The sequence below is a fragment of the Papaver somniferum genome, chromosome 2, assembly GCF_003573695.1.
Source record: "Papaver somniferum cultivar HN1 chromosome 2, ASM357369v1, whole genome shotgun sequence".
NCBI lineage: Eukaryota > Viridiplantae > Streptophyta > Magnoliopsida > Ranunculales > Papaveraceae > Papaver > Papaver somniferum.
Window position 1 is genome coordinate 74,167,860 of NC_039359.1, and position 23,042 is coordinate 74,190,901.

The 23,042-nt window shown below is 34.7% G+C and overlaps 1 long non-coding RNA gene and 1 pseudogene across 4 annotated transcripts; both read left to right on the forward strand.

The window, feature by feature from the left end:
- Positions 1-2,210: 2,210 nt before the first annotated feature.
- On the forward strand, positions 2,211-2,358 carry LOC113354759 (annotated as a pseudogene).
- Positions 2,359-4,703: 2,345 nt separating this feature from the next.
- LOC113353539 lies at positions 4,704-8,665 on the forward strand. 4 transcript variants are annotated; one of them, XR_003361361.1, is made up of 6 exons: positions 4,704-4,946; positions 5,188-5,715; positions 6,578-6,730; positions 7,003-7,219; positions 7,838-8,179; positions 8,413-8,665. It is a non-coding gene; the product is annotated as an uncharacterized LOC113353539 (long non-coding RNA). The 4 variants fall into 4 exon arrangements; XR_003361360.1 differs by having other exon boundaries at positions 7,010-7,219; XR_003361359.1 differs by having other exon boundaries at positions 7,022-7,219.
- The last annotated feature ends 14,377 nt before the right edge of the window (positions 8,666-23,042 follow it).

Sequence of the window (23,042 nt, forward strand, 5' to 3'; positions counted from 1 at the left end):
AAAGACAAGCAAGCAAATAAAACATGGCAAAGGCAAACAGTTAAGTTGTCGACTAACGAGGTACAAAGATTCACTCAAGCAACTCACACTCAACTAGCACATGATGAGGGTCAGCAACCTAAAACTACATTTACCCTCATGAAAAATTTGTTTCAATTACATAAAATTTTCAAAAATTGCATAAAATAATTTCTTGTTTTGATAGATCTGCAAGCATATAAGGAAGTGTGTATAATTCCAATGATGGCAGTATTTTAAAAGACATGAAGATTCAATGAGACCCAATTTCTCCCAAACTGCTTAAAAACAAAAAATAAAAAGACACTAATCAAAACAGGCTGTATCAGTATCTAATCATCATCTCAAAAAAACTACGAGGATTAGAAAATGAATGGAGTACCTATCAATAGAGGAGATCCACCAAATATATTTTCAAGCTCCTCCCTTCAGTCTTTTTCTATCTTTCTACTGATGAGATAAGAAAAAGAAGAACCAGAATTTCACTTCAGTGGAAGAAAATTTAAGAACAAAAAAAAACTTATATTACAGCCATTACTTTCCAATTAAAATTAAGCTTTTCATTTTAAATATCTGTGTTGCAACGATACGGATACGGTATGCGATACAGGATACCAATACGTTACTAGGATACACCAACAAAAAAATGGTAATACGGCGATACAGAATGCCCTCAAAACTATCAGGATCTAGGCCCTCACATATCTTAACACCTTGTCCTTCTATACGAAGAAGATGGGCTTTCACCCGAGTATAAGAACCAAAGAATATATAGTTACATATTGTGCACTGGATTTTATTGTTTCCACCACCTTCGTCACTTTTTCCTTGTTTTTCAACATAATTCCAAAGGGGGTGTTGAGATTTGCGTCTTTTCTTTTCTTGCTCATAGTTGTATATCAGTATCTGGGATAAATAGGGTTTGGGTATTCTACTGGTTTTGGAGGAGATAAAACAGAAAGAGTTAGAGGTAATCAGATAAGTGTTGAGATTAAGAGGAGGAGGAGAAAGTTTGGGATAAGTATTGACTGGAGGGGGTGATGATAGCTGGTGATAAATATCTAACTTTTATTAGTATTAAAGAAATATATGGACAACTGTTGCTTCTTATCCAACTTTTAGTATTTTAACTGAAAAAAAGGATTATACAGTTGGTATTGGTCGTATTGGATACACGTATCCATACAACACGTATTGATACGCCAAAAAAAGAAGTTTTGACGCATTGTTGCAACACATTCTTCAATCATAAATTCCCATTTACACAAACGGTTGGTTTAACAATTTTCTCTTGTTTTTTTTTTCAGTCAAATTCTCTTGCTGTGGTGACCATTATGTTAAGTAAGAAATTAAGAAGTATTTTGCAGCAGATAAACAAACTGTCATGGGGATAACCGGTAGTTTCCATAAGAACACCCCATTCAGGAAATGCACCCAATTAAGAGTAGTGCTTGTAAAATTAGGAGACATACATCAAACAATAACCAAAAGATTATGAAGTAGAGTACTCGAGCTAAACTTAAAAGAAACACCACAAATTCATACTTTCTTGAACTGTTTGCTAAGAATCAATGAGTTTGAGAACCAGTCTTTGTTACCACTCCATTAAGATATTCAACTGCGATTTTCTTCGATTTCACACTACACAAATCAAGGTACCAACTGAGATGCCCAAATCAATTGTTTGCATTGGGATATTTTGTCAAACAGTTGCAGTTCATACAATTGACGTTCAACATACAGCCAAAGTTTCATGAAAGCTTCATTCATGAGAACCATTACATCTAAACCCATTCAAAATGTCATGAAAAATCATTCAAATATTGGGACCGTTACCCTCAATGGAATGCTAACTATAAAGGAAAACAAATCAAAAATGTAGCACAACCTGTATTAGCTTGCCAACTACTCACAATAAATGAGCATCAAGGAAGCAGAAAATTGTATCTTGGCGACTAAAGCTTTGTGCTTACGGCTAAGCACATATTCGTTGCCAACTCTTATTTTAGTATGTTGCAATGAAGCTGTGAGAGGATAGAAAAATATAAGGTTCCTACCATCAAGCCAGTTAGATACTAAAACATCGGCACATAGTGGCAGCAAACTAAATATTTAGTCCCACATAGACTAATCTAGAGCAGAGGAATCGAAACAAGACAATATAAAACCAGAAGCTTAAACTGAGAATAAGCGTACCTTTCTCGGCCTTTTGGCTAAGATCAAGTGTAGTATCCGTTCTTATCTGATATGTATATTAAATTAATTAATTTTTTTCATGGGGGAGTTCTCATCGCACGTCGCCTTTGCGTTGCACTATTGCAAAGGCCTGGCGCACCCCCACCAAAACTAAAGAAAAACATCTTGTGCTGTTAAGATTACAGAAGCAACTTTTAACATATCCTGGAGGCTTTCCAGCAGCAGACTTTGTAAATACTTTGGCCTACATCCTGTCCAATTATCCTGCTATTTGACTACAAAGTGTTATTTGAGTTCTCATCAATAGGTAATGTTTCGATGTTGCAAGTTTCGAAGTTACATAAAGAACTCAACTCAAAGGTCCCAAACCAGTTATGCTCACAACCCGTCTGTTGAAAACACACGCGTATAAAATTCGCTGGTTTGACATGGATTTGGACAGTTCATAGTGCGATACTACATATGAAGAGAACATGTCAGATGGAGTTTGAATAAGAAATTCATGACATTCAAAGAGGACTGCACACGAAGCTAATGACATTAGAATTTACAGCTAATGACGTTACTCAAGTGGGTTTATCACAGCTGGGAAAGTTCACATTGCCCAGAAATGGAGGCCAACCGGCACAAAAGGTTCGCTTCTGAAAAAGTTTGACAGTTGGAGGGGATCACCAAAACAAAAATGATTAATACACCGTGATTTTACACCACCGGGCGCACCGGAACATTGCATGTGAGAGGGAATGGTGGGACCATTTCTGCCCGATGCTAAGCACGCGCATCGGGACCGTCCATTGCTCTAGATGTGCATTTCACGATGTAAAACCGTTGTGTGTATGACAGCTGTTAACAAAAAAGCCTTAATAGCAGCAGATCAAAACTAAACTGAAGTTCGGGGCTCTTCTTGAGGCATTATCATGAGCTAAAGAAATAGGTGCAAGTGCTTGCAAAATGAGGGATAAAAAAAAAGTTCATGATCTGCACACTCGATTGGCTGCGGCAACAGGCACGCGGGCAGGGGATGAACTAACATCACAGCTCCTGTATATGCGGTTCACAACCAAGGTCTGAACATTGGAGGTTTATAAACGAAACAAAAGTATTCATTTTCCCGGTGTGGGACAAAATATATTAAGCTAAATTAAAATTTGACCAACCCAACGGCCAACACTATAAGCCTTCTTTTATTCCAGTTCGAATACGCAAGAAAGACCATTTTCTAAAGAAAAAACAACTCATTCCACTTTTCTTTTTAAGCAACAGAAACTCTCACTCTGTCTGTTTATCTCAAATATTTCAAGTAACCGAGAAAATGAAACTGGGTCCAACATTACCGCAGCTTCACACAAGACTAATCTTCAGTTATTATCATTCGTTTCTGCAACATCATATAATTGTGAGAAGTTTAAATAGAGTAGAAACACAACTGGAGAGTTTTAAAAGCTTGATGATGGTTTGAAATACTTATTCTGTTGATTGGATGTTATTCAGATGGTACATTATGTCAATTAGAAAAAGTTGATCATGGGTTTTGCTTGCTTGGATAGATTATAAAGAGAGTTTATCACCCTGATTCCGTCACTATCAATACACTGATTAAAGTGTTGTGTATCAAGGATGAGATTGAAACAGCCTTTCAACTGTTTGCTAAAATGACTCACAAAGGTATTCAACCTACTGCCGTTATTTGAAATACTCTTATACACGGGCTCTCTAGAATTGGTAAAGTGGGGCGTGCATTTCAACTGTCATAATCTCCTTGGAATTTGTAATTTGAAATTTTAAACTTGCAGGCGGGTGGAGGACAGATGACTGCTGATGGAAAGCATCCTGAAGAAACGTGACCCTTATAGTGTATTTTTTTTCTCCAGGCTTGTACGTGTTTGAAACTTTAGTACGTGTCATGTCTTTCTCTAATGAGAGGCAATTCAAACAACAAGCGCGAAGGAGTTAAACCCGTCTCTGCAAAAGACTGCGCAACCCTCTCTAAAGAAGCGCGAAGGAATTAAACCCGTCTGTTGTAGGTTCCTCTAGCAGAAGCATGTTTTTTCTTTTTCTTTTTGGATGCCACAAATTTGACACTGAAAAAACTAGTAAAGGACCAGTGGTATTAGTTTAGATGCATGTGCTTGTCGACGAGGAATCAACAAAAAATGACAAAAAAACACTAAGCAGCTTAAGAGGCAATGAAATAAAAAAAAAACACCAAAACCAAACCAGGGAAGCAAGCAAGCCGGAAAAGCTACAGCGGCCTGCGCATGCATGGCAGGACAGATTACGTCGAGAGCACTCACCATCTCCTCGAAGAGGGAGCTACAAAGTTAAACTACAGAGCCTGTACACTAAACCAGATGTTAGTTGGTACGATCTTGGGGTATATATACAAAATCCAGGTATCTATTTTGGCCGATATGGGACTAAATGTTTGTAAGCTAAATAAAAGCACACCAAAAAATTTTAAACTTCGTATCTGTCTGTTTTAACTCTCCTCCCGGGTAGGGGATAAGTGAAATTTTGGAACTCTGAGATTTCTCTTACTCAGATTCGGAAGACGGGAAATGTTTGATCGGAGGGGGGTTTTGTTTCTAGAAAACTTAATTGATATTGTCTAAAAGAGGGATGTGAATTCCCAGAGTGATGTAGAAGATTGTTGATTCGAAAACAGAAAAGAGAGCTTCAATGGAAGATTAGTATTCAGCTGTTGTTGATTTACAAGGGGAATCTAATGGAATGTAAGTTTGATTTATTTATTTTTTATGGAATTTGTTTGAGGATTGTGGTTTGTTACAGTTTTCCTGATTTCCCTAGGGTTTCTTTGATTTTTTTTCAATTTCTCTAAGTTGTATAGAATTGCCTTATAATGTTACTAATGATTAAGGTTCCGTAGTAACCATGGTTTTTGATGATGATGAGGAAGAGTGTTAGATTTCAGTAGCAGCAGTTTGACGAAATCCTGGTGTATGTCTTGTGTAGGTTGTGGTAGCTCTGGTGTATATATCAAATGGTCCCCAAGAGTATCCTGAAAGTGTTATTTTACTGTTAATAAGAGGGTCATGACACAAGAAGCTGTTCATGATATCCGGAAGTTGCTAAGGAATTTTTAACCAGTAATTTAACGTTTCAAGAGGCTTACGACATGACGGGTAGAGCCTCCCAGATGTCTTAACTACTTAGCATCTCCCCATGTTGTTAAATGGAGTGTCATGACTGCTTCTTGCGCGTTTCCTGGGTCGTTCGAGGGCTCAAGAATTGATGGCCAGAGATAGAAGTAGTGAAATTGTTCCTTATCATCCTCCTTACACCTAGGACCCGATGAGCCTTCGAGCCTTACTGTTAGAAAGTGGAGGGATGGTAGTTTGTAAAGCGATTTACCCATGATACAGATCAAGGAATTGTTTAATGTCAATCATTTCATTGTTAGTCAGGCCAACCCTTCTATTGCACCATTCTTGAGGCTGAAAAGAGATTGTGAGAGCTTATAGAGGAAATTGCGCTGCTAAGGTAAATATTCAGAATTATGTTAAAAACTCTATATCATTACTGATATCAATACCACGTTTTCATTTATTACTTCACATTTTCCTTCATAACTTGGTCAGAATATGAAATGGACTGTGTATATACGATGCTTTTTTTTTTTTCCTTTTTTTTTTCTCTATTTAAAGATGTATATTTGAATGAAAGGATTCATACTAAGCTTCAACAACTTGATTTTGATCTCTCTCAAGTAAAGTGATAGTGTTGAAGGCAAAATTGTTGTTTTGAGAAATCATATTATATTTGATGCTAAGTAAATTCAAATATAATACGCTAGAAATCATATTATATTTGTTGTTTCTAAAGCAGTCAGTAGAAAGTGTGGTGTTTTAATCTTTCTTCATATGAATTTGAGTTCTTATTTAAGAAATGGGTTTGGTTTGAAGGAGAGATGTCTATGTAGTTTGAGGAGGGCTTAATGTCCATAGTAGTAGAAAGTAGAAGACATTCGAGTACAGGTGCCCACGTCTCAACCTTTCACTGTATCAGAAGATTATAGTCAAGTCTTAAAGTTAGATGACATAAGAGTAGTATTCCTCATACCCGTCCTGATCAGAAGATTAGTTTCATTTTTCACCTTTGTTGGCTATTCTCAATCAACTATTAGATTATGCAGGTGTCATAAACAATACTCCCACTGAGTGCATGCAAGTCTCCCTGTTACTAGATCTTTTCCCTTGCATAAATATATCTTCACATTGGCCCGTATGTGGACTTGTTGCTGTGCATGTTCTAGCTACAAGCATGATAGCATTGTTTTTAATCTTTTAGTCCTGTATTCTATTGAAATGAACATTAAAGATAATTTGCATCTTTATCGCTGTAGCTTGCTCATCTAGCTGAGATGGAGGTTAAGCATAGTTGTCATCAGCTATTGGAACTTGGATTTCCTTTGGGTTGCTTGGCTAAAGTTTTTGGGGTTTTCGCACAAGATTGGGAGGGTGATGTCACTGTTGTTATGCCTGCCACACTTGCTCAGGTAAAGATAGATATTAACCACAGCTTCTAAGTGAAGTGTTAAGTCTTAGTGTTCTGATATTGGGATTTCTCGTGAACCCTTATCGTATCAGAATTATCAGTACTTTTTTTTTTTCTTTACAAAACCATACAAATCCCATGTCTTTCATAATAAGTTCTAGTGTTCTATATTTGTTGACTGCAACCCTTGGTTTGACCCAAAATTCTTTGTCATGATGGATTAACTCTCTTGCTTTTTTATTTTTTGCCTTTTCCCTTCTCACTACTAAAAAGTATACAGAACCCATCTCAGGTCGAGCTTCAAGAAGCTGCCAACCAAGGCAGGAGATGCACATGAGGGGAACTTTCTGCCATTAGAAGGAACTGCAGTGTTGAGCTTGCTCTAGACGGATCTGTTGGCCTTCTCAACCACATGTGGAGGCTCAAAAAGAGTGCCAAGAGAACCGCTGCTTAACAAGGACACAGTCTAGAGAGGGTGGTGGGTCCACAGGTAAGACTATCCGTGTTCACCGAAACATCCATGATGTGAGCGATAGTGATTCAGAGAGCATTGATCTTATTCAAACTTTCCGTGTTCTCATTCTCTACCAAAAGCAAGCATAAACCATAAAACATAAATGAACCTATGCAGCTATTCAGGAAAATGAATTAAGGGGACTATACTGGGATGGACGAATGGAAAATGCACAAAGGTTTCTTAATGAGATGCAAACTTTTGGTCCATCTCCAGATGAAGTGACATACACTACCATGTTGGATGATCTCTGCAAGAATTGAAAAATGGAGGCAATAGAATTCATGTATAGCATTCTTATTCATGGTCTGTGTCAAGCTGCCCAGTTTGAAGAATTAAAGTTGTTGCTTGTTTGATTGATTCATTTCTGTCACGGCTTAGTATTAGTGGACCAATAAAAGTACAGTGTCTAGGATTTTCTCTTTATCATCTGTGCTTGACTGCTCGTTAATTATGTTTTCCAGCATTTTGGTACATCACGTAGTTTTGGATTTCGAGTTTCTTTGTGCAATTTTATGACTTTTTTTGCTTCCATGTTTTAAAGTTATCATATATATGTAAAACCCGTAATTAAGATTTGCTGTAACTTTTTAGTTATTTAGGTTTCATGGAGGCGAGTGAATTTTTTTTAAAAGTTATCTATGAAGACCAAAGTCTAGAAGATTGTCAAGATACTGACATGCTTGATTCAGAGACTTTAGAAGAAGAGGAGTGTAATTGGAAGTTTGCAATTGACCGAAACTAGCAAGTCTGACTCTGAGGAAGGAGAGTGCACAGGGAAGATTGGATTGGAGACTTAGGATTGACAGAAATGGGAAGCAGGGGTGACGTTACAGTGAATCAAGCATCTAACAGCAAAACCCGCAAGCGCCAGGCAAAGAAGAAACATAAAAACAAGAAGACTGGTCCTGCCCCAGTTATCAAAAACATGAATAAGTAAGCTTACCATCTATTCTTACTATTTTTCTTTTTCTTAGTAGATAAATTGTCTAACGGACAGATAGAGAATACCTATTCTTGCTGTTTGTGTATATATATCTACCGGTTAGAGAGGAAGTTGGTTGTTCTTATTAGACCTAACTTTACCTTTTCTACGTAAGGTGTGGGATCATTTAGTTTGGTACAATACTGACTTAGTTCTGATTAGTTTTGGTTTTTCTGTGCTGTAGGTTCGTTATTGATACTTGTGAACACTTCTGGATTGCATAATGCTGCCATATTTTCAAAATTTGACTTAAAGTCAGGAAGTTGCCAAATTCAAATCGCCGAAAAAGATAAGTATAAAGCTGCATTCACGGTCCCTTTTGGGCATTATGAATGGAATGTCATGTCATGTCAACATATTATGAATAACATATTTAATTCTTATTCAACTTTTACAATTGTATAAATTGATGATGTATTAAAGTATTCCGAATCAATTGAGCAACATTTTAAACACTTATCAATTTTCCTCAAAGTAGTAAAACAGGCTGGATTAGTGGTATCCGCAAAAAAGAACGGGCAATATCTTTTGCTGAAAAATTTCCTGATGAAATCAAGGATAAGAGACAATTACAGAGGTTTTTATGAAGCCTGAATTATATAACATATTTTTATAAGGATTTAGCTAAGGATACCAAACCTCTGTATGCAAGATAACGGAAAAACCATGTCAGCTGGAGCAGTGAACTCACAAGTGCTGTTAGAAATATCGAAGCTAAAGCCAAATAATTGTCATGTCTGACTATAGCCAATCCAACGGCCTACAAAATAGTTGAGACCGATGCTTCAGATGTTGGATGAATTCCTAAACAAAGGATTCATAGTAAAGAACAATTAGTTAATTAGAGTGGATTGCTAGGCAGCTAAGGAAGTGTTGGACCAATTCTGAGAAATATTGTCAATAATTCATTGTGTTACTAAATTTGAAAGTGATTTGGTAAACCAAGAATTTCTTATTAGAGTGGATTGCTAGGCAGCTAAGAAAGTATTTGTAAAAGATGTTAAGAATTTAGCCTCTGGGCAAAATTTTGCAAGATGACAAGCTTTTTTTATCAGCATTTGATTTCAAAATGGAATATATAAATGGTGAAACTAATTCTCTACATGACTTCTTAACTAGTGAATTTTTGCAGGGAAGGCATGGACTGCCAAACATCTAAAGGAAAGCCCCCCTCAAATTTCTTACCCATCTCCTAATAAAAGGAATAAAAATAATCCTATTACGATTAAAAGAAACCCAAATAAGGGGAAACAACATTCTGCATCACAAGAAATTTGTGAAAATAAATATTGATGGTTCTTATATCTAGAATACAAAGCATAGTTTGGACAACTTAGCCTAGATAAAGAGCAGCCAGGATGCATTCTGGGGAAAGTTAAATCCATGGTTGTGGTTTGCTCTAATCAAAATTAATCATTATGAGTGCTTTATTAATTAGTGTCTCATTATTCTCTCACAAAAATAATTTATTAAATTTCATCATTGAACATCTTCTTAATGAATCTAATAAATATGTATTTTTACATTACCAAATAATTTTTAAGAGAATTATTTTATCAATAGAAGTTAGTGGTTAATAGTGGAAGAAGTAGTGGCTGGTAGAAGTGGTGGTGGTGGAGGCAATAATATCAGTGGTGGTGGAAAAAATAATGCCAATGGATGGTTTTATGATGGTGATGTTGGTGAATAGTCGTGGACAATATTAGTTTTGTATATTTACAACACAAGCAACATTATATCGTGAAAGATGTAGTTGTTTATCACGATTGACAAAAACAAATGTTATATATTTAGGATGATACCATACCATTTAAAAAAAATGATCATAACCGCCGGATCACCTAAACGGCACCCTTGCTACCTTTAGCACCCAGTTGTATAAATCATGGTTCTAACCGTTAAAATAAAATTAATTGCAATACAACAGAGTATATAACAATAAAAAATATAATGGAATAAAGTAATTAACGATCTAAGTTTGTTCAACCGTAATTTTACTCATGATGTTTGTGATTTAATAATTAGAAATACGACAAACGGCCAACGGGAGGTAGGCGGCGATTGTGGTGGAGAAATAAATGATATTATATATGGTATTGTAATGGTGGCGACGGTTGGTGAGTAGCAATAGGCTATGTTAATTTTGTATCGCTAAAAAATAGGTATCATTATAGATTAGAAGTTAGTTGATCGTCTCATTAATAAAATAAAATAAACTCGGTTAATGAAAGATCAAAGAAAAACAAAAAAAACCCACAAAATGTCACGTTATATAATTACTACAAAAAAACGGGCACAAGTCAAAATCAATATAAAACAATTTACTTATTATCGAGATGTGTCGTTATGGTAAGAGTTGTACCCTTGCTAGGTATACTTTTCTGCCTATTTCTTTATACTGTATTGTAAAATGAAGCTTTGCTAAGTGAGAAAAGATAAAGGACGGTTCTGATTTTTCCTCCCAATTGGTAAATTCATGGTTTCGTTTGATCCCATGAATACACACTTTAATTGAGAAAAATTCATTACATATTCTCTTATTCCCATCTCTAAGTCTAAATCAAAATGGAAAAATTTGATCAACTAAAAATTACAAACCTACCTTCCCATAAAAATGAACAATTGATTCTCTCTCACACATTTCGGTATGATGAGTGGGTTTGAAAACTCTAATTCCTTACTTTGGAGCAAACGAAAATCAGAAATGAAGTTGGGAAGGAGATAGATTGCAGAAAGGAAAATCCAAGAGTATAGTTCCGCTCAATCTTCTTTCAATTTTCTCTCAATCTTCGTCCACCAAAACGTACATCTGTGACCAGTCAAACTACTCTGAGCTAACAACATTTGAGAAAATATTTTCTTTTTTACATTGTTTCATGTATGAATGTTTGGGGTTTCTATCATTTTCTTGAATATAATTTGTTGTATATTTAGCTGAAGCATACATTTTCAAATATAGCCTTATTGATTACAATAACCTCATGGTTAAATTTAAGGGTGCATGTATTTTGCGACTAAAATTTGGCTATCACAAGTCGTCGGGGTTTCAATATATTCACAACTTTTTGGTTTAGAAAGGTGATTTTTTCAAGAATCAATTTTTCGTTTCTATTTGTTTAGATATTAGTGGAAATAGAATTTTGATTTCATCTTAATAGATAAGCTTACACAGAAACTTATAAGATTATTCAGATTACACGTTATAATTTGACAATAAATTGGTATCTGCAAAATGATCTTACATGTATAAAAAAGCCCTGTTCTTCGGGCTTCTGTTTCAAAGTCCAGAATAATTTGACTAGAAGCTATTTTCAGTAAATAATCTAACATGATTATACGTAATTTATATAACATCCGTGCCATTATGGATTCAATCTTGGAAAAGAAAAATCTACGGTTGTAAAATAACCAGTTTAATTAACTTTCAATAATAAACGTTCTATTGATATTTTATAATAAATATTTTTTTAATTAATCAAATAAATATATTTCCATTAATACAATACATAATAAATTTATTTTATATTAAATCAGTAGGCGTTAATGGGAGTTGTGATGGTGGGCAAGGCTGGTGGATCGGCGCCGGGGATAATGGTGGTGGGTGTTGGTGAGAATGGTGGAGTGACGACGTTAATGGTAGTGGTGGTAATGGGATGAAAAAGGTGTCCTAAGGTTATTTAGTTGCCCTTATTAAAAAAAATTATTTGATATTAGTTTTCAGGAAAAATCCATTGGGAGAGTATCTTTTCAATTTAATAAAAAAATAGTTACACATCAGACAAGAGCAACAAGCTGCGCCGCGAGCTCTTATTAGTTTTTAAATTTGCTTTTTTTATTTTTATTTTTTTAAATTAAAATAAATATTAAAGGCAAAAATTTTCTGGGGAGAAAATAAATCAATAGCTATGGTTTTTAGATTTGTCGGGTCGGGCAGGTAAGAAGATGAAACCTATAAAAAAAGTTTACAAGGCTACATGTGAATCCATTTTAATTGATTTATTAGTTTATCATATCTCTCTCTATTCTCATTTTTTGTCATGATCTATGTTTTTTTCCATTTCTCCTCGACTTCATATGATTATGCATGCTTGAGAAATAGTTCATGGTAATAGGTAAAGAGAGAATATAAGTAGATAAAAAATGAAATGGATCAAGAATTACAGATTATTAAACTTTAGGAAAACACAAATCTATGTAAATTTAGAATAATTTATATCACTAAAGGGAGAAAAATAACAGAAATGATATTCACAGCTCCACTTAGAGCTCTATTCACAGCTCAAACGCTAGGTGTTGCAAGAGTATTGGTTCATGACTTTCATCCAGGACCCACCGCTGGATAAAAAGGTTCACCATTTTAGAGATGTGGGGTTTAGATGTCCTGAGCTGTGAGTAGTGTGGTGTTTTTGTGCTGTGAATAGCACCACCGGAAAAATAATCCTTGAAACCAACAGATTTTGCAAGATCAATCTGATTGATTTTGAAGTAATTTTGTGCTTCAGATTTGTTATAAATTTGGTGAACGACCTTTGATGATTTATTTCTTTTCTAATAAGGGACACTACTTTGTTTTGAAGAAGTTAATGAAATAGTGTTATATTACCCATAGACCCATAAGATTTTGAAGAATTGGTTAACGTTTAACTATATTTGTCCTAAAGGATTGTATGACTTACATATATAGTATTAAAATATTTGAGGCTAATACATGTTTATTAAATAACACCTCAAAAACATTTATACTTGGATCAACTTGATTGATTTTTAGCAAACAGTTATGTTATGTATGAACCGATGGATATATTTGAAATACCATTTCCCATGCCGCCCTAGTATCACAAACAAAGAAAGGAAGTGTTGGACTAATTCTGAGAAATTTTGCAGGCACATGTCTTGGAGCAAAAGGTGTATGCTGTAGTGAGGAGGTGGAAGAAGAAAATGGGGCTGAGTACTTTGAATGCAAGGCAATGGAAGTAGCTGTGGACTGAATGAAATAATTGGGAATTACAAACGCAGTATTTGAAATGGACTGTGAAAATGTAATGAAATCGATCTCTGAAGATGAACTACAGGTTCATTGGTACAATCAAAATTTAATTCAAGTAATCAAAAATAAATTTAGCAATAGTAAACTTTGGTTCTGTAAGTCTGTCAGCAGACTAGGTAATAATGTAGCTCATGAGCTAGCCCAAAAAGCTGGACAACATGCAGCAAATTTTCTATATTTAGACAATTGTCCAGATGATATTCTCACTCTGGCAAAAAATGATCTCTGTAATTTGAATTTCCATTAATGAATTACCTTTTTTAGTATAAAAAAAAAACGTTCTGCATCAGAAGAAAAATCGTCATTTTTAATGTCCACATCACTACCTCTTTCGATGGTAGAAACAGAACATGCTACCAGAGATCCTGCAGAAGTTGCAAGCATGTACTTAAAAGGTCATATTTACCACATTATGGTAAAAATAGAGAATTTTATGAAACAACACTCATAGATACATGATCTATACTTATAACACATAATACAAGAGATGGTAATGGTAATGGTCCTCCTGCTTTCTCCAAGATTGTTATTCTTATGGTATTCATACCGAGATTGGGGAATGAACCCTCATGGGTTGAGAAAATTCAATGATCACCCCCATATCAAACCTCGATCATATAATTATACTGATTATATAAAGCATTGACGCATACATTTTGCTGACAAAATCAGAGATTCTCTCATTCCTGGTATATTGGTTTTAAACTACATATAATCAAAGAGTTACCAAATTGGTTTAGAACATGACTGAGTATCTGGGGACCGTGCCCGGAGATTTTACCCGCATATATTGTAGATATGTCAAATAAGTTTATCAATGCTAATAGCCAATCATATGATATAAGACGATTAATGTTGTGGTTCTTTATACTGTATGAAATCCCATGGATTCTAAGATGGAATTATTCAATTCCACAAGATAATGATCCTGAATGGGATTATATCCCTTACTTATAAAACACAATCATACATCAAATGGTGGGATAGATATAATGCTGCACATCTACAACCATCTATATTTAACATGCAGTTTGTTGCAGCCCAGCTTATGGTATCTGCATCGACCTCCTCAATACCGATGGAATTCTCAACCCACATACTCGCGTTGAAGCATAGGCATGAGGGCTTGTCAAAAGAGGGATTTAAGAAACCGATTTTGGAGGCACTTGATAACGAAGACTTGGGTTCCCAACCGTCCTCTTCAAAAACTTTGGAGGAAGAAGAAATAAAATCGGAAAGTACAAAGGACTTAAGTACAAATGGCGATGGTTTCTTTGGACTCATTTAGGGTGTGAGTGGAAATTAAGAAAAATTCTAATTAGATAATTTAAGGAAATATCACGGTATAATTGCAAAATTATTGGGCAACAATTTATCAATAGGAAGCATGGTCGACTCCACTATTCATCAAGAACACGTATTTGCTTCAAAAAAATAAAAGTGAAAAAATAACTATTTCCCAAAAAAAAGTGAAAAAGTAAATCTTATCTAGATTTCCACTTTGAATTATGTCTTCAACTTGTCTACCAATTATAGGTTATTTTAATTATAGATAGGATTTCAAAATCTTCTCTCTTTTGTTTTTTCCAAAATTTCCCTATATAAATATCCATTAAGTGAAAGGGGAGGGGCAAGTTTTTAATTTTCAAGAGTGATTGTCTAGGAGTTTGAGAGTGAAAGCTTGTGAGTATTTCCTTCTTTGAGAGTGATAGTTTGTGAGTGTTCTCATGTTCTGAGTGTGAGTTTGAAGTTTGTTGGTGTGCTATGTATTAAGGAATAAAAGACTACTTTATAAGTATCTCTACTCGTTATTTATGTTTTAAGTTTCTTTTAATTATGAAGATTCCTTTTAAGTTTCTATTTAATAATTTTATAATCCTCTTTCTTTCTCTCTATATATATATATTTATATATGTATGTATATTTTTGTTAATTTGTAAAACAACACATTAACATATTTATATCACTCAAGAGACTTTCATTTCTATTATATCAGAGAGTTCATGTAATTATGATTCTTAGAATCGGTAATCTAGGTTTGATGCATTAATTAAGATGTAATCCTATTATCTAAGCATGTGATTAGGTTGGGGCGTCACACAGAATCTCTTTTATGATATCGAAGTTGTGAGGGAAATCAACATTCGCTCTAGTCATCTCGAAACAAGTAACACAGAATACCTCAAAGTGATGAGATGGTGAACGTTGAGGATGAGCACGACAACGTCCTTCAAGGTTGAAGGAGAAACATTAACCAACTATTCACTAAACCCAATCTGTATTGCATACCATTTTCATATACTTAACATTGTTCGGGATAGCAAAGCGAAAACCAACTCGAATCCCCTCCAAGGTGTGATAGAACTCTGAAAACCCATGAACAGGAGCCCCAGATATAGCAGCAATGGTATGACCATCGTCACACCGCAAGATTTTCCCATACCCATCATATCCTCCATTATTCACTAACATGTCAATAACTGCTTGTTTTGATCCTTCGAACAAAAAAATGAAAAATAAATTACATAGTTGGAAGGATTATGCTTGTTTAAAATACCTAGGTATCTCTTCCCTTTAAAAAAAGAAAAAAAAAAGAAAAGAAGGAAAACACATTAGCATACGTTACACCAACTAAAACACCTCCCAGTTCAATAGATTATGCTTGTTTGAAACTAGAAATAATGTTGAAATTAGATCTTGTTCTTTTAATCATCAATAAGATTAGATTCAATCGGCAATAAAACTCACAACTAAGTTGGATTAAATTTGATTAACTAAACTTCATAACTTGTTTTAGCCTACATGATGATTTGAACAGAATGTTGATAGATCAACTTCGCCAATATTTGCTTGAAGTTGTTCGTTATCTTTAACCAAGGTTTTACTTTAGCTTCCAATGAACAATTAAAATGAGTTTGGATATTAGTTAAATTTTTTTATAATCCGAATTATTATTACCGTTAACAATGTGTGTGTATACATACATACGTTATGAGTATGGCATATAAACTTTTGTATGTATAATATATATTTTATTTTATAATAGAATTTTGGAAATGCGTTTTTGATACATGCTTTCAAACATGTATTTTATAAGACATATATACATATGCTTACAAATAAAAGTATAAAAGTTTCGCTCCAATAAATATTTCGACCGAGATAAATAAAGAGAAACAATACCTCTCGGTAATATAAGGAAGGTTAATGTAAAATTTATTAAATAATACTCCCTTCGTCCTATTTTAGATGAAGGTTTAAGTTTTTTTTCTTCTAGTTTTATAATACTCGAAGGTTTTCATATATTCCCACAAAACTACCGACTACGCCCTTGAATTTTGTCTTGGAATTAAGAGTTTTTTCTTTTCTTTTAAATGTTTTAACAACAGTTAAAGTGTGTAGACTTGTATTGGCGTAGTGTTACGATCACGACGCCCCCGAGCTTTGTTGTGAATGCAAAAGAAAGAGAAGACTGTCGGGACACCAACACCGATTATAAAGAGTTTAGTTATTTATTAAGGAATAAGCATACGAGTCTATTTATTGGTTATTTGTGTAGGACTCAAGTTATTGGTTATTTTCCTCCTAGTATATGTTTCCTTATTGGATATTTGTAAGTTATGTCCTCTATGTATATTCATAGTTTGTTCTAGGGTTAATCGGGTGAGTTATTTGGGGCTTACTTAAGTTTGCTGGTGACTTAAGTTCTTTTCTTACTACCCTACCCAAATTATCCATATATTGCATAACTTGTAATAATAATTAGATTTGTCCAAACAATGAAAAAAATAATCGTAGCATTAACAAAATAATTTCTTGACCTTTTATGCGACATTACAAACTGAAAAAAAATTGAGATTCATCGCGAACTAATGTCTACAGATCAAATATTTACATGGAAATTGAAGAGGTGCGAAGTGCGCTTGTATGTTAACATGGAAGGTTAAGGGATGAGAGAGTTGTAGCTTGGAAAAATTATCCCTGAATCCAAGGAGAACCAAAATTTCGGAGGAGTGAGGATGATTATAAGTATCCAACACAAAAACTTGGTTCGACTTATGGAGAGAATATAACATAAATTATTCATGTGAGAAGAATTTCAGTCAGTTTGTTTTTGGGTTTCTGATAATTTGATGGTGACATCATCTGAATTCATACAAAGGGACAATATATGACATCAACTGACATCATATGAATATTTCTCTCTCAAGATAGTTTCCGATAATGCTTAATTTACTTTATTCATCGCACAAGATTATTGTGTTCCCATACACTTTTATCTCTTTTCAATAGTCCGTTAAAAGCAATAACACGTATCCATGGTAATCTAGATGATGATGATCCGTGAACTTATAATGTAAAGTGATTTTGAAACATTGGTGCATTTTCTTTTGTGCTCAGTTCTGTACTTTTTATGATTGTTGACGCTTATGTTTAATGGGAAGATAAAAATTCTTAGGTACTAGGTATTTCCTTCACGGTAGGCCGAAGTGCATGAGTATGTGATCATTCGGTTCTATTCTAATGTTTGTTGCTGCTTATTATGTCTCCTTTATCCAAAATGTGAAGATGTGTGGGGTAACTTACATATATCAAGTCAGTGAAAGTTAATTTGTTTAAATGTCACAATATATAAAAACAGAATTAGTATATGCGCGCATCTGAATGTTCTATAGTCATATGTCGTGTATGGTCCATTATATTATGAACATGCCTAAGGCCAAGCATTATGGTAAGCGATTTCTCTTCGATATAGCTTAATTGTTTCGAAATTCAACTACCATGGTATTCCATATCGCTTTTGAGTAGCGATATCCCTTAGATACATTTAAAAGTTGATCACATCTGATCCACTTTATAACTAAGGGAAATCACACGGATACTCAGTTTCCGTGGGATTTTCAACTTTACGGAAACTGAGTATCCTTACAATATTCAACGGATACTCAGTATCCGTTTTGCACTATTTGCACGGGAACTACGTTTCCATGTTATTTAGCTAAGGTATGTCTTCTTCCCATAGTGAGATGAGTTTTGGACGCATTTCGCTACGCTTCAAATAAGGGATATCTAAGGAATATCCATTACCATAGTGCTTGGCCTAAAGGGATGGTGATACTTTGTCTCATATTTAGTTCTTTGTTATTGTTTGGACTTGATTGGTATAGTCATTTGTCATGTATGGTCCATTATCACTACACCATTTTTTAGGGATTAGCAACGGAGCCTGGCCGTTGATGAATGGGGTCGCAACGACAGATCGACGTTGCAAAACACGGTGTTGCATTTTTTTCGCAACGGCGGAAGCTCCATTGCGACTCTTGGTCAACAACAGAGATTCGCAACGTACTGTGCCTTTGCGACGCTGTTTATTCGCAACCAAGGTATGTCGTTGCTAAGCTGTTTCTAATTACAGGAATACCCCTACCCGGAACTAAAATGCTATTGGTTCCGATTCTAATTTACTGGTTCTGGTTCTAATTTACTGGTTCTAATTTAGCAACAGATTGAAGACGTTGCTAATATTTTGCAACATAAAAAAAAGGTCAAGTCACGATTGACCTGGTCAAAATTTTCCCCCACATTCCCCCCCTTTTAGTTCCCCATATTCATCATTTCCACATATATACATTCATTCATTCATTCAACATACAAAACTATATCATGTTATGAAAAATGGATTCTTCAATTGATTTTAACAAAAAGTATGAGTATTTGATACAAATGTATTCTAAGTATCACAAAAAACTAGTGTACACATTAGAAACATACTTGGTTCCTAAGTTCAGTTCATGTAAAGTTACGAAATTCCTAAGTTCTTCTATCTTAAATCACTATAAGGAGCTACACTTACAAATCTTGCATCTGCTAAGGGACCTAATGGCTGCTGCTTTGTTCTCCAACCTTAATTTTTGATCTCATAATACAACATCATTCAATCAACCTACGAATAAAGCATCACAAATTCTTCCAATCAGATAACCAGTATGCTTATAAAAAGATTGAATCAAAAACTAATAAAGAAATAATATGTCGTGCAAGTACAAGCAGGCAAAATCTGTGAAAATGATGAATATGGGGAACTGGATAAGTTTGTATTGTCTCTAATCCTCCTTCCAATGACCTAAGTTAAAACAATGATATATCAAAAGCTTGCGCATATAATTGGTGTTCTGTAAAAACATTGAATCTGCACCAGAATTTGGGGATCATCTTGTATCCAGCTGAAGTCAGCCAAATCCTAAATTAAGCTAGATTCTGTGATATCGTTTTAGGTCTGCACTAGCGTCTTGTAAGCATAATAAACAAAACTATCCCTAAAATTGTTCTTGTTTTATTTAGTACAAAACATTCACCAAAATCTTGAGTCTTGACTATACTAAAAATGAAACTAAGAACTAGTGAACTACTAAATAATTTAAGATATATGACATACCATCAATCATCTTGGTCTCGATGTTGGAAACATCTTTATCATCATTGACACGATCATAACCATAGTGAAGCTTCCATGAATGAGTCTGCTCAACCGTAGAGAGTTCACAATCCACTGAAAAAATCCAAGTAAATCACTACAAGGAGATACTACATATAAACTTACAAATCTTGCAACTGCTAAGGGATCTAATGGCTGCGGCTTTTTTCTCCAACCTTTCTTATCTCACAAGAGAGCATCATTCAATAAACCCGCGAAGAAAGCATCACTTAAAAAGTGAGGGTACCCAAATATAACTCAAGCTAAAACTTTTCCTACATATAAGTCCTTTCTCCAAAAGTGATTGTCTATGGACTGAGTCGAGACAATACAACTAATCGGTTCACACTTCGTCTGATCATCTATGGATACGAGATCGAAACAATACAAAAACGAAGTATGTTTACTTGATACAAAGGTTCAGACTTAACGAAACACAATAGGATTGCTTATTAAGTAAATAGGAATCAACGTTTGTGTAATTTACTTTAATTATAACAAAACAATTATAATGCGGAATATAAAAGTAAATAACACAACAAGATTTTGTTAACGAGGAAACCTCAAATGCAGAAAAACCCCGGGACCCAGTCCAGAATTGAATACTCTCAGGATTAAGCCGCTACACAAAATTAAACTAACTTCATATAGTTGAGACCAAGTAACTAACCCTATAGTTCACCTAGTTCCTTCTGTATTCTCATGCCTCCAACTTATAAATAAGTCACGTACTTGGAACAATTCCTTTGGTTCATATTCCAAACAGTAAAGGAACAACAAATCTGTTTGGTATCAACTCTATTCAACCAAGTGATATGAGTCAGACAAAGGATCTTCCGTTTATCTCAACATAAACTCCTTCGTCAGCTCCTTAGATCTATCTTATATTCAATCACCCAAAGGTAATCGTTTAAGATTAAGCCAACAACACCTTTAATCCGAAGAATCGTGTTGATGCCGATCTACTCAATTAATCAATCCAATCTACCACAAGGATAAACCGATTATTAATTGGATCCTCTTTTAGCGAAACAAGTATTGTGCACACCAAAGATTATAAAACCCAAGTCAGATCTTCAATATCTTCTTTGTCTTCACATCTTCTTAAATCTTCAATAAAAACCTGCACACAATCAGTTGAATCTCTTGTGATCAATCACACACATAACGGAGTCTGTTAACAATGGATTATCACAAGATCGTCTTTAGAACTAACAACAGTCTAAAGATCCTTGTCGAAACTCTGAACTAGTTTGAGTGAATCTTATATCAGAAGAGAAGATTCTCAAGAATAAACAAACTAGGTGCAATCAGATTTCAACTACCGTTAGTCAATCAAATCAATCAAAAACAAAAGATATACCGCAATTATCTAGTTTCCCACCAACGGTAAACGCTATAGCTTCTCAATCCAAAAGAAGACTTTAAACTGAGCGGACGTAAGAGATTTCGCCTAATTAGGTTACTCTCCTCTCCGAATAGGCGGCTACACCAGTAACAACAACAAAAAAGTAAATCTGCTGTTACGAAGGATTAGTTTGCTAGATAGGTAAACTTCGAGTATTTATATACAAGGAAGTTTGGACACCAAGGAATTTCCAAAACCGAAAATATTCTCAAGATATTCATTAAAGCACAGATTCGGTTTTCATAATTCCTGGAAATGCTTTGTCCAAAAATAATGACCAAAATCTCTCAGAAAATCTAATTAGTAAATGCACATTACTAATTCTGTAATTTCCCTACAAAATTAAATTAATAACCTTAATTAAAAGATTCTTAACTTACTTATGTTTAGATCCTGGGATTCTCTTCCCTTAGCCGTTAAGGAATGTCTTTGAACAATTAAAGAAATAAACATTCACAACACGTGTTCAAAGTTTGTCGACATCTTTACTTTGTAAGTTCTCTTTCACACTTACAACCTTGAAACCGATTTGCCACACTTCCAAACAAGTTTGGAATTGGTTCATCTGACTTTCAAGAATTATGTGATTGATCAAACCAACATTCAATCACAACCATGGGTTTACGTAACTACCAAAACATGTTTTGGTTCTACCTCCATGTGAGTACTGTGCATAGTCACACTAGCTTTCCAAAAATTCGGTTGAGTAGGTACTAGGATCGGTTCCCCCCAAATATATGGTATCTAACTTATATGTGTTGCACATGTCCGTAGGATCGGTTCCCCTTTGCCTAAAAACGTGTTGCACATGTCCATAGGATCGGTTCCCCTTTCTGCTATAAACCTTGCTGCACCCCATACAAGGATCGGTTACCTTTGATGTATTTCACCCCTTACAAGGATCGGTTCCCCTTTCCTTTTAATTGGTCAGACATACAAAATCTGTTCATACCACAGGTGATTACTTAAAATCGGTTTTACTAATAAAAGTTATATCAATACATAAGTCAGGCCTTTGTGAATAGTTCTACCAAGAAAACAACTAGTTGTGAGCGGTTATACTCGATCACACATATTGGTTGTTCATAAGATATGCAATGAATAACAAAACCAATAACACTTGGCAATTTCCTTTTCGGTCCACAAACAAGTTTATGAACTTACTTCCTTAGAACACATGTAAACATTGTTCCCGAGGATGACATCCTCACCTCATACCCATACATAATCACAATAGCATTCAAATGATTATGGCGATGTCTTATCTACAAAGTTTAATGGTTAAGCAATAAACCTCGTATTGTATTCCTTAATACTATGTCTATCTAGAGTTCAAATATGCTTCGCAATTATGTTTTCAATATGCACGACTTGAAAAATACATTAGGGAATGAAACAGTTCAAGTCAAATATCACTAACCTCAACTGGAAGGATGATTGTGGTCATTGTAGCTCCTTGCTTCTTCACATCTTCAAGACTTCACAATACTTCTAATGTCTCATATCCTAATACTTTCAAGCTAACCTATATGAAGTTGACTCTAGTACATAATCAAACGACTCTTAACATGAGTTTTGATTCACTAAAATATGACAACCAAACTTGACATACCAACGCTTGGTGGGTTCAACCGAGCAATGGTCTAACAATCACAAATTCTTCCAATCAGATATCGCAGCGAGCGTTTATAGAGCCAATTTAGTGTAATAACTGGATTAACATATTGGATAAGTATATAATAAGACAAATAAGAGAATGGAAAAGAAGCTTACAACAACTGCGAGGCCCATTTGTACTGAGAGGAAGAGCACCTAACAGTGAACTAAAGATGTCATGAAGTCGTACTTGTTAACCCTGCAGAACCTGATCCATCAATTTGATAA